Here is a 12,286-nt window from a genome sequence, read left to right on the forward strand (position 1 = left end):
AGTGACAAATGTGCTTGAGATCAGCAGTGGCTGTCAAGTAAGCCAGCCCTTTAGTCTTCCCTTGGGGGAATGTCCAGCATAAAACTGTTTCAAGTTATTCTAACGTTTTAAGTAATTGCCTCTCTCTGTCTGTCACCAGTGAAATCCTCTTCCTACTTGATAGTTCAGGAATGACAGTTTATCTCCTCAAGGTGCAGAGTGCTCAGACTTGCTGCCTGTTTGCAGGAGTTCAGCCTCCCACTGTAACCATGCTTGCTGCATCCTGATGCTGTGAGGAGGTGACAAGTGGCTCTGGCGCTCACTAGGCCCGTGGTGTGTCATGCAGTGCATGTGAATACAGTCCCTAAGGTGTTGTAGTCATTTGTTTGCAAATTAAAATTCAGTTCTAATTTTAGAAGAAAATAAGTATTTTGTAGGTTTTTAATACTATTCTTCATGGTACTGTTGTCCATGCAATTTTAGGAGGAACAGGTTCTACAATATGACATTTCCCTCTGGCACATGTACAAAAGGAAAGGAAAGACATAAGCCATGCTCTCCATTCTCTCATCTCCCCACTCATGGGGGCTTCTTTTAAAACAGAGTGACGGGAAAAAGACTAGAGAAGGTTATCTTTGAATCCATTCACACCTCTGCTTCTTGCCAGCACTTCAGGCTTGCTTACATTTCTGCTATGAAAAAGGCATGATGTCTTATTCCCAGACAGCATTATTTGACGATGGAAAATCCCAGGTAAAAACTTTCTCAGTTTTCCCATTTAATGCTTTTATTTTTTTAAAGGTTCCTTTGCACGTAGACAAAAACCTTGTCATTCACTAGCTCTCCTCTGCACCACAAGCTCCCATCTTGACTGTGCACACTGCCACAGCTGAGGTCCTGCTCCCAGCACCTTTCTCCATGTGGCCCCAGTATCACATCCACTCATGCGTGGCTGGGCAGCAAAACAAGCAGCCTCAGCCATCTCAGCAGGGAACAGCTTTTACACCCACACCCTGCAGGCCAGTTCCAGGAAAAGGGGCTTTTGCAAACAGGTTCCCTACATCACTCATATAAGTATGCAAAGATGTTTTCCCCCTTCCCCCTGCAATAGCTGGGGAAGGCATTAGTGAGCTGCAAAGTAAAGTATGTATGATGTAAAGTATGATTAAGGTAAGAGACTAGTAATTCCCTGATATAAAGTGAGAACTGTTGATTTGTAGGCAAATCAAAAAAGCCATTTTAAGATGAAAATTTTGGGGTTTTTTTTCCCCTAAAATAAGAAAGCAAAATGCTGGGATTTTGGCATAACATTTAAAGAACTGAGCAGTATAATATAGTCTATCCCTTCCCTTTGCCCTAGCACTTACAACTTCTTTTGCTTGATTTCCCTTCAAAAGTTGATCACAGCTCCATTAAAAAAAAAAAAAAATACAGCATTCTGTTCATTCTTTGACTGACCAAAAGCATTGCTGAAATGCTCATAAATAAATTAGGAAGAAAAAAACCAAATCTTCCACCCAGCTCGCGTCAAATTCAGTAAGAACCGGCTCCATAAAAACTCATATTGCTGTGAATACTGTTTCTTTCAGAGGTATCACATCACTGCAGTCTACCAGGTTCAACAACAATGGTACATGTAGCAACATATAATGCAAATATCTTTTTTTGAGATGAATAGTAATTTTTAAAGATTAACAGACTTAAAGATTAAAAGATTTAAAGAGCACTAGGCAACGAGAACTGGCATTTCTGAACTCTGTCATGAGGTGCATTTCATCAATGCATGGGGCCCTGACATGGCGCAGTGAGGTCTAGCACAGGTCCGTAGGTTAAGGGATGGGAAGGGGAAGGCCAGCTCTCTGCTCTGGGGAATGCACTTCCATGAGGTTATGATTGGTTTAGGATGACTGAGGACTCACCCCACAAGGGCAGCGGCCTCCACAAGGCAGCAAACATCTCCTGTGAACCCACTGCAGCTTCTGAGTAGCTGTTTTCAGGAACTGGAAAGTTATTATAGATTCCTCCTTTCAAAAGGGTGAAGGTAGGAGCAAATCATAAATTGTTTGTGGGAAATCATTCCCTCTAATCAACCCATAATCCTCACTCTTCTGCACCCTCTCCTCCTCTTTCTCTCCCATTACTGGGAGCAGACTGACTATTTATGGTGCACACAGAGATTATGCTTTATCCACTTTATCCAACCAGATACCTACTGGAGTTTCACGTACTTTAAGAAATATGAGCTACCAAACTGCCTCTTCCCACTGTTGTAATTTCAAATACTTTTTGCATTTGCAGATGCCTAAAGGCTGGGAAACAAACATTGCAGAAACAGTGAGAAGGGCTGGAAACTGTTTCTACCTCACAGCACAAGCTCTCAAATGACCTGTGTCTCATTTAGAAACCTGTAAAAACACCTCTCCAAACAAGCATCTTTTTTCTCCGTTCATAGTTCCCTGTTGTACATCATTAAATACCTCAAGGCCGATGGCAGTTGCAAAGGTAAAATAACATTTCCAGTACCTGAAACAGGGGCTGTCAAGTGCTCGCACTTGACAACTGCTGGATGCTTGAAGGAGACTGTAAAAAAAGGATCGGAGTTTAGCCAGAGCTTGGGAGGAGGTGTGGGCTAAGCACACACAGAGTTTTATCCCGTAGTTAGGAGTGTGGAAGGGAAGGGCTAACAGCACGCTGCCCTCGCTCCTGCCCTCTTTGGGCAGGGCTTGCGTGCAGGCAGGTCCCTGTCAGCGGCTGCTGAGCATATGCTGCACAAGCTAGGTGGGGCCCGGGTTGTAAGCACAGATGGTTTAGGCTCTGTTAAAGACTAATCATGTGATTTTCTTCGGCTGAGTTTAAGGCAGTGAGATAAGCTCTCCATAGCCTCAAAATGCCTGAAATGCATTACCCCCAAGCACAGAACCTCTGTGGTGATGGTGACAGCCCATTGCCTACATCTGGACTCCAATCTAAATTTCGGTTTAGTCTTAGGAAGTCCCTGAATCCTCACCCCTCGTGGTGCTCATGGACTTGGACAAATCTCTTTGTGTCTCTGAGCCTATACTTTCCAACAGTAAAATTGAGATAATTATATTGACCTTCTTCTTAAAATGCCCTGCAAATGCTAGACAACATCTAAATACTATCATGATTATTATACAAAATAATTCATTATGGCCTCTGGATGCCAGAGAATAAATGAATGATGGCTCTGGAATGATGGCCACATAAACACTGTGTGAGATCAATGCAGGCACTATTACCATGTTGATTTGGTCTCCTAGTGTGCGTTCCCACAAATCCACATGGGGTTGAAAAATCCAAACATATCTCTTGGCTGACAACTGACTGAAGCTATGTTACAGGGAGGAAAAAAATATCTAACCCCATTACATTACCGAAACTACATAATTTCTTTGTTGATCACAGAAGGAATAAAGTTATTTTGGCTAAGTTTTCTCCATATGAAAAGAATTGTTTTCAGTTTGTTTTGGGGATTACTTTTGCAGATGAGCCATTTGAGTTTGATATAAAGGCATATTTAAATGTTTAACACTCTGTCAAAGTGAGGTACTCATCAGGTTTAAAAATTAAAAATTGTCTGGGAACAAAAGCACTGTCCTGTTTGCTGACAATGGGAAAGAAAAATCCCAAACTCTGTGCAAGCTCAAAAGAACACCATCTGTACTCCACTGAGCAAAGAGGCAAACAGGAAAATGAACTCAAGGTTTTTCTAGGAAAGCTTCAGAAGAAAACAGATTAATTCTGTGCTATGCTAAAAGCCAGTCCAAATCCACTTGTTACTTCGCTGTTGAGAAACTGCTTCCCACCCTCCCTCTACACAATCAAGAGCCAATGCTCATTAAAGCTTTAGAAGAACTACCCCCAAAAGCAAGAGACACCTAGTGTACTCAAAGGGAGTGCATTGCTTTCATTCTGATAATGCCCTAACTCTTGCTTGTTTAACCAGGGTGTGTGACACATGCTTCACCCACTGGTGAGCAGAGAGCAGCTGTGTGCCACAGGCTTGCCCCAGGTGGTGGGTACAGTGTCTGCTGTGAGTACCAGCATCTGCAATGGCCCTGTACTACCCAAGAATGGAGCTGTAGGGATGGTAGACACTACGCTGCCTTTTCTAAAGTCCTACAGTGAGGAAGAAGAGGAACAGGTTTATATGGATAATTTCTTATAAAAAGAACTGGTGGAAAAGCTTGGTGCACAGCCTCTGCAGTCACAGGATGTTGCACACACTGCACAGCCCCGTTGGCTGGGGCATCCAGCTCAGCAGGTAGGAGCTGAACTCCCTGGGGTCACCATCTGTACAGCACATCTGTGGTACCCTCACCAAACACAGAGAGGCTGGCACGGTGGTTGTCTTGAAGGACAAGCTCATCAGGGTCCACATGACACTGCACTTCAGGGAACACTCACAGCTTGACACAGGCTGGTTCCTAAGTGCCAGGGTGGTTATTAATCCTTCCCAGGGCATTTCAGCTACTACCTATGGCATTTCCAGAGCTGCAGAGCACAGCACTTAACTGATCTCCTAATTACAAGCAGAAGCCTTTATTTTAATGTGATTCCTTCCTTCCGTGTAGTCTATGCTTTGAGCCCCATGATGCATTTCTCGAGGAGACTTGTTGCTTCTGGTACATTCTTATTTTGTGAATGAGAAATGCCCCAGGCATTTTCACACCAGTAGACAGAAGGACCATGTGTCTCAGTGAGGCTTTTGGTTGCAATAACCCATCACCTTAAACCGAACAGCATATAGCCCAATCATCCACCAGAACAACAGGGGATGTGGGGGCACAAGCCCAGGATTCAGATTTTTAATCATATGACCTAAAATCAGATGTCCAGCCTGAGGTTTGTAAAAGCATCACATATTCCTCTTGGTCTCAGCTGCGGTTTTAAAAGGACAATTCATCCCAGGAAAAAGCATGCACAGTATTGGAGAGTTAAAACCTGCCACATTAAGAAATACTATGGTGCTTTGTTTGCACATATCTGAGCATCCCTGTCCCATGAAGGCACCAAATTCCTGCTCGGGATGTGTAGAATGCATTTAAACACTGAAATAATTTTCCTGCCATAGCCCAAGTTTCTTATTTGGAAAAGAGATGACATTTATTCAGTTGGTAAAATAATCCAGCAGCACATATTGTGCCCCTCTCACAGCTTCTGGAAGAAAGCCCAATATACACATTCTTACTGGTATAAAAGCTTTTCTGCAGCCACTGGCAAAAATATTTGGAAAGGGTTTCAAAATACTGGTATCAGCAAGATGCATATGCCTGATTTCTGTTTGCATGGCTCCAACTGCAGAAAGTCATGTAAAGAAGTTGTAAAAAGGCCTTTAGTTACATGTTAGAAAACAAAGTGATTGCAACAGAATTTAAAAGTGCATTTGCTAATGGGAACCAGGCAGCTAATGTCAGTCCTTTCAGTTATTTGACAATAGCTAAACCAAGGAAGTTAGATCCAAAGGCAAATAAAATAACCAGTACTTCACACATCCACCCACAGGCACAGAAAATCTGTTCCCTGGAGTATGGCCCTGCCCCAGCACTGTAATCCCCAGCCACACTGGGGACACTGGCTGAACCACAAATGGCAGCAGAGAGCTGAACTGGTGGGGAAAATAGTGTGGAGAATGCAAAAGGGGAAGGGGTGGGCATGAGCTCCACTCTATGATAGGGTTCAGAGCTGGGTCAGCCTTCTAGGTGGATATAGCTAGATGAGGAGAAGTGGGGAGCAGAAGTGAAGGCACAAACCTGCATTGTTGTTAACATCAATGCTCAAAGCCCCAGCACAGGTGCTTCTTGAACAGCCATAGCTGGAGCACAACCTCTTTTTACTAAGCTGTCATCTCAATACAGGCAATTTTGTCTCTCCTCTGATTTTCCCAGGTCAGGCTAGACCATGTTTGAAGGCTGAAGAGTGCTCAAGGGAAACACTGCTCACATTCATGGCTGTACTTTTCAAATCCTACTGTTACCTCCATGCAAGCGACTGTCGTAATCACATATCCTCTGAACAGAGAGACATAGCTCTCTCCCAGGATTTTCCTGGGAAGCTGTGAGAAAGCTCAGTGAAAAGAATAAAAAACAATTCTTATCTCCACTTGCTGTACCTGTTGTGCATATTGTGGAATGTGTTATGGAGATATGTTTACCAAAGGGTGATTTCTTAATTGGACTCTGGTGATGGTGTTTTGGATTCATTGACCAATTGGATCCACTTGTGTCATGACTGTCTGAAAAGGGCAATGAGTTTTTTTCTTAATAACATAGTATAGTGTAGGAACAATAAAAGGATTGATCAGCCTTCTGCAATCATGGAGTCAATGCTCATCATTCCCCATTCAGGGGCTCGCTGCTATGATAAGCAACCACATTGCTAATGTAAAAATTCTCTCTCCATAACCATTTATTCCCAGATGTTGCCACACCAGCAATTTTTTTTTCATTAAGAGGTACCCCGTCATATTGGCTTGAAGCATGAGACCATTTAATGGAATATCTGATTTCTGGCAGTGTCTGGTCTTATCTTCTTCCAAAGAAGTCTTTAAATATGCTCTGTAACACATGCTACTGGGCAGCAATATGTTGTGGAGGAAGATTTAATTTCAAAGATGACTAGAGCTCAACATGTTTTTGAGTAGATAGGATAAACAGTGTAATTGTACATTTATTTTTTCTATGTGGGTGTCTCAAACTGGCATTTCCAAAATTTAAACAATCTAAGCAGTGACCTTGGGGCAGCTAGGAAGAGCTAAATTTTTGCAATTTTCTCAGCATCAAACATATTTTGGCTGGCACCCCTACAAATGAACACACATGGAAACCTAGAGGCAAATTGTTTAACAACTCAGAAAAATGGCTGAGGAACCTCTCCTTACCCCTGCAACACCTCAGAATTATTTCTGGGTTTTTTTTGAGGTGAACTGGAATATTTTTAAGTCTCATCCTTCATCAAGGCTTTGCTCCTCCTTGATTTTGTATTAAAGCAGAAAGTACTCAGTAACACTCTCCTCACTGTCCGCTGTTTGTTCCTCCCCTTATTCTTGATTTCACAGACTCTGGTTTTCATCTTCTGCTGAATTCTAGAGCACATTTTACCTGGTATACTAATACATATACATCTATCTATCTATCTGTCTATCTATCCATCCATCCATCCATCCATCCATCCACCCACCCATCTCCCCTTTTTGCATTATCCTTCTCATGAGGAAACCAAGACAAATGCATATTCAAAGTAGTGCTGATTTTCCAAGTATATTAAGTTTCTCTCCCTGTACTGTGACCAAGTGATTCATTTGCTTTTTGCTCTAATACAACCACATGCTCTGTTTCCAACACTGACATACCTGTGTTCTTCCTCAGAGACTGCCACTAATTCCAGCACAGCCAGATGAGACAGCAGTGAATATTGTTCCTGACAGGGTTATTACTTTGTACTTAGAATGCTGAAACATTTAGAAAAATTATCCCAATTTCAGTGTTTATTCATATGGTACGACATTACTGTTCCAGAAGCAACACCACACACTGCCATTAATCCTGTGTGACAGGGCTGCTCTGCTGTCCATGCTGATAGCATCTGTATCAAAGGAAGAACAGAAGATCAAACCACACATAAACTGTCTGCAGGGCTGAAATTAAGACTAATCCTTCCAATGAAACAAAAAAAGATTTGGAAAGAGTTGACATTTTTAACAACGTACTGCCGATAAGACAAAAATACAACAAAAGCTTCTCAGTTTAAAAATATATGGAGCAATGCTAAAAGCTGTAATATGCTGCTGGTTTAGCTCATCCATAAAGGATCCAGCTGCTGAGAGAGGAGGTTCTGGTGAAGAACCTAATTTTTCTGCTTAAATAATTTTCAGTTCAAAAAGTTCTGTCTCCAACTTACCCAGATGCTGTAGGGAACCAGAGCAGGGTGAAGAATAGATTTTCAGCTTGATGCTAGTTATAACAAATTCAAAAAAAGTAGTTTGTGGATGAAGTAAACATTTTGTATTGTTCATACATTTTGGCATTGCGCATTTAGAACTTTCAAACTGAACCTGAAGAATTTTGATGTAAAGTTGAGGCAAGTCAGAAGATGTTGAAAAGAATGGTCCAGCTGCTTTGAAGTTTGGGTGCTTGTTTCTCCCACCATTTTGTGCATATGAACAATTTGACTAAGCTGATAATTCAGTCTCCAAGGTAACTTTTTTTTTTTTCCCCCAGAGAACCTCTGGCTATCAAAATGTATCCCTCTGTGTAGCAAGAAGATACAAAGAGCAAGGTCTCCCACTTGTGTCCCTTTAAGTTGCTTCAATACTCCTTAAAAGTGTGAGATATGACACCTAAACCCCATAATCTCACTTAAAGTACAGACAGTGAAAACAAAGTCACAATGACTGCTTTATACTGACAGTAATTTCTGACTACTGGTATCCACTTGCTGATCTGATGTGGGAAATCCTCATGCTCCAGAAGGTCAGTTCAATATAAAGTTCTATAAAGATTAATTCATAAAAATCCCCCCTTTCATGAAAGAAGCTTCTTATGAAGGCTTCAATGAAGAGAACTTGTGCCTAGATGAGCAGAACAATTCCTGATACAAACACCATCCCCACTCCATCCCATCCTCCTCCTTGCACAGCTCTCTGCACCTTGGGAGAGCAAGAGATGCAGGGCCAGCTAGTGCAGCCACCTCTCTCCTTGAGGAAGGGGAAAAAACAGGAAAGTCCTTGACAGGGAGAGCTCCCTGAGATCCACCTAACTGTAGGAATGGTGTACCTCCTGGCTGGATGTGGGCAGAGGTGAGGCAGGCATACAGCTGCTCAGTGGACCTTAAGTAAGCATCACTGCTGTGCCTCACCAGTGACATCCACTGCAGCACCTGCCTCCAGTGTAACAGGCCTGAAAGCAGCCAAGTGACTCTATTTAGAACTAAAGAGGAAAGTACAAAGCTTTGAAGTCAGAAGGCATATAATGAATTCAGCAAAACTTTATATTTCAAAGGCAGTTCTATTTGCAGAAGCCATCTGCCCAGAGAGGAGCTTGAACATGCACCTCTGACAGGAGTCAAAGCAGTTGGGGGAAACAGATCTCATTGAGGATGTTTCAGATCATCCATTCCCACAATATCTGAAATGTCACTTTGTAGTGGAGCAGCTTCCATCTTTATATCAATTACAACATTTACATCCAGCTCCTGCAGTGTTGCTGGCATTTGAGGAGACTGTCCAGTCCAGTAGCTGCCAGCAATTTCTAATTAGATATGCCAATAAGATATCACTGCTTGTTCCTCTTAACAGTAGCTGTGAGCTCTCTGAAGCTTTACTTTAAGCTACTGTCTTACTTATCCCTCCAATGATCATTGACCTTCCTCTGTCCCCTTGCCAGCACTCAGCTTTTAAGCCACGAATCCAAAGATAGCTCCAACCAGAAGAACAAGGGGTAGTGTGATGTGCAGCCCTTTCTTTCACAGGGCAGGAGCACAACCCTTAAGTCAGGTTGTCTTCACAAGCAGCAGATGCAAACCCACCCTTGGAAAGAACCAGCAACAGAGACAGCTTTTCCCAGCACCATCTTCCCAGAGCACCCACCAGCCAAAATGTTCTGCAGCATGCAAGGGCTTATATTTTTACTGTAGGCAAAAAACATTGTGTAAAGCTCAAAACAAGTCTGTTTAAGAATTCCCTCTGATGTCTCCGGTCTTTCATATGACCCATAAGGGCCATTAAAATTCTGTCTGATAACTGGTTTCCTGAGAGCATAAGAGCCAGGCAAGACCATGCTAGCTTCAGATTCTACCAGTATTTCTCCTGGCTTAAAACAGACAGTCAGATAAGCCTGCAAGCTATCTGTGAAGCCAACCTATGTCTTAGACTTTGAAGATTATTCTCTTATTCACAAGTAAGCAGAGAAAACCAGAGGTTATTCCCCTGGGAAAAGGTTGAAAACCATCACTGGAAGATTACATCAGCCAGCAGCTGGGACAGCTGAAAGGAGGTTGGCCATGGCCACTGGTTCTATCAGAACTTGGAACTGTGTGAATGCTGACTGTCCACAGGCAGAATCTCCCCAAATTTCTCCCCAGATGAACAGCTGGCATTTACAGATGTTGTAGGATCATTGCTGTCTTTGATAGCGAACAGTGACCCTAATGTAGGTAAAAGTTACCATGGAGAATGGGAAGGGTATAAGCCAGCAGAGAGAGAGAGATAATATGACTGCGTACGCCTTATTTATTAGAAATAATCTTAAAAACAGTTTCCTCTTATTCCCAAAATCTTTGTTTTCTTTTAGTGGTCACTGGATGCAGCCTACTGCAGATGTATACAGTTCCCAGTGCTGTAGGGTTTCAGCTCATCAGAATATTTTGTGTATTTCACTTTAAGACGTTCCTGTCAAGTAGCTATTTCTTCACTCATGGATTTGGTTAAGACTCTGTCAGCCTTTGCTCACCTGCACTCATATTTATGCCTGTGGGAAACCAGGTCCAGAGCCCTGCTGCAGCACGTCACAGAGCCTTTCTAGGAAAGGCTCTCTAGGGTGTGGAGGAAGCAAAGTGCAATATGCATACTTGACAGCCTTGAAACAGAAGATTTTAGCCTCTGCAGCTTTGTCACTCCAAGAGATTGATTGTTTTTCTGTGCCCGTAGCTGTGGATGAAGGTGGGGATAGAGATCCTCCACACTGACAGCAATTCAGATGGGTGCTTCAGAGCCCCTGTGCCACAGATACACACAAGAGTCCAGTGCATATAACCAAGCAGTTGAAATTAGGTTGCAGCCACTGGCACACAATCCCACCTCTGATCTTACTGTGACTCCAGGAGAGGAAAAAGCTCCACATTTACACACGGCTGTCCTGGCTTCAGTGGGCTCTGTCTGCATCCAGCTCTTCTTGGGTCAGTGCCTGCATAGCAAGAGGAGCAAGCCTTCCAAATCAACTTTTTCCTAGTCTCAAAATAGCTGCTGTTAAAGAAAAAGCAGATTCTTCACAAGCAGTGGCAATTATTATAATAATAATAAAAACCCACAATAAACCCACTGGTATTCACATAAAGAAATTCCAACTGCAACCTTCCATTAATACTGCCTGAATTAGCATAGCATCCCACCAGGACTGCAGACCCCAACTGAGCCACGTGGTGCATTCTCCAGCTGGTGTCTGTCAGGACAAACCCACACAGGTACAATCACCTCTAAAATGCTGAGGCTCAGGTGCTTCTCACTGCCTCATAATCTCTATGTCCATCCTGCTGGAGGACCTCCCAAGAGCTGGTAGAAAACCTGCTGAATTGCTGCTGATGCCTAGTGATAATTGCGCACAGAAGAGGCTGCTTAACACAGCATTATCCTCAGCCCTTTATCTTAAATTTTTGGACAGTAATTTCTTTCTTGTTGTTCTCAGTTTTTGGGGGGCTAATTTATTATCTGGACACCTTCACTCAGCAGGTTACCTCCTTCCCATTTTGAGGCCAGCTGTTGTCTTCAGAGGCACTGGACAGCCAGATGGACTGAGCGATGTACTCGCCTGTTCGACACTGTGCTCTGTCAGCACTGCTTTTGGTGAAGGGTAAGACAAGGATGTGGCAAACAGCAGTGCCTGGTTTTTTCCACTTTTTCTTTTTAAAATGGCAACCCCACACATGTTATGGGTTTATTCCAAACTGAGCATTTTTTATTTTTCCTTCTCAGAAAAAAACTTGTCATTCTGGCAGTTAATGCATTACTGGGTTTTAATGCATAGAGGTGGGCACTGGAAATAGTTTCCTTTTGGTCCCCGAATTTTATATGGAAGGATGGGAGAGGGAACAGGAGCTTGAAAACCTGAAACAATTTCTGAAGGTGGAAAACAGTGGCAAGCCCTAGTTCAATAGTCTGATTGCCGACCATGGCTGTAAGGGGCAGAGGACACATTTCCCAGGGCAAAGCTGCCTCACCATGGAGGCCAAAATGTTGGATTTGGAATCCGGAGTACTTGGTCCCAAAATCTTTTAAGCACATACATCAAGGAGTCAAGCAAGTAAAATCAAGTAAAATCACAGCTGACAAATTATTTGTGTTCCAGCAACGTACAAATGAAGTGCTAATATGTACCAGCTGTACCTACATGTTAGCTTTTTCTAAAATGAAGGTAATTTCTTTTCTGTACTAAGAGAAGGAGAAGGTCAACAAAGACACATTTAGTCCAGGCTCTGCACTGATAAGTGGTCTAGTGCAGACTGTTAGTTCTTTCCTGCTTCAGAAAGTCTGAAAAAGCAGGAGTTGGACTCTTCTTCAGCATAGCCTGACATT

Source organism: Onychostruthus taczanowskii, unplaced genomic scaffold (genome assembly GCF_017590055.1).
Source record: "Onychostruthus taczanowskii isolate IOZ18803 unplaced genomic scaffold, ASM1759005v1 scaffold53, whole genome shotgun sequence".
NCBI classification, from domain to species: domain Eukaryota; kingdom Metazoa; phylum Chordata; class Aves; order Passeriformes; family Passeridae; genus Onychostruthus; species Onychostruthus taczanowskii.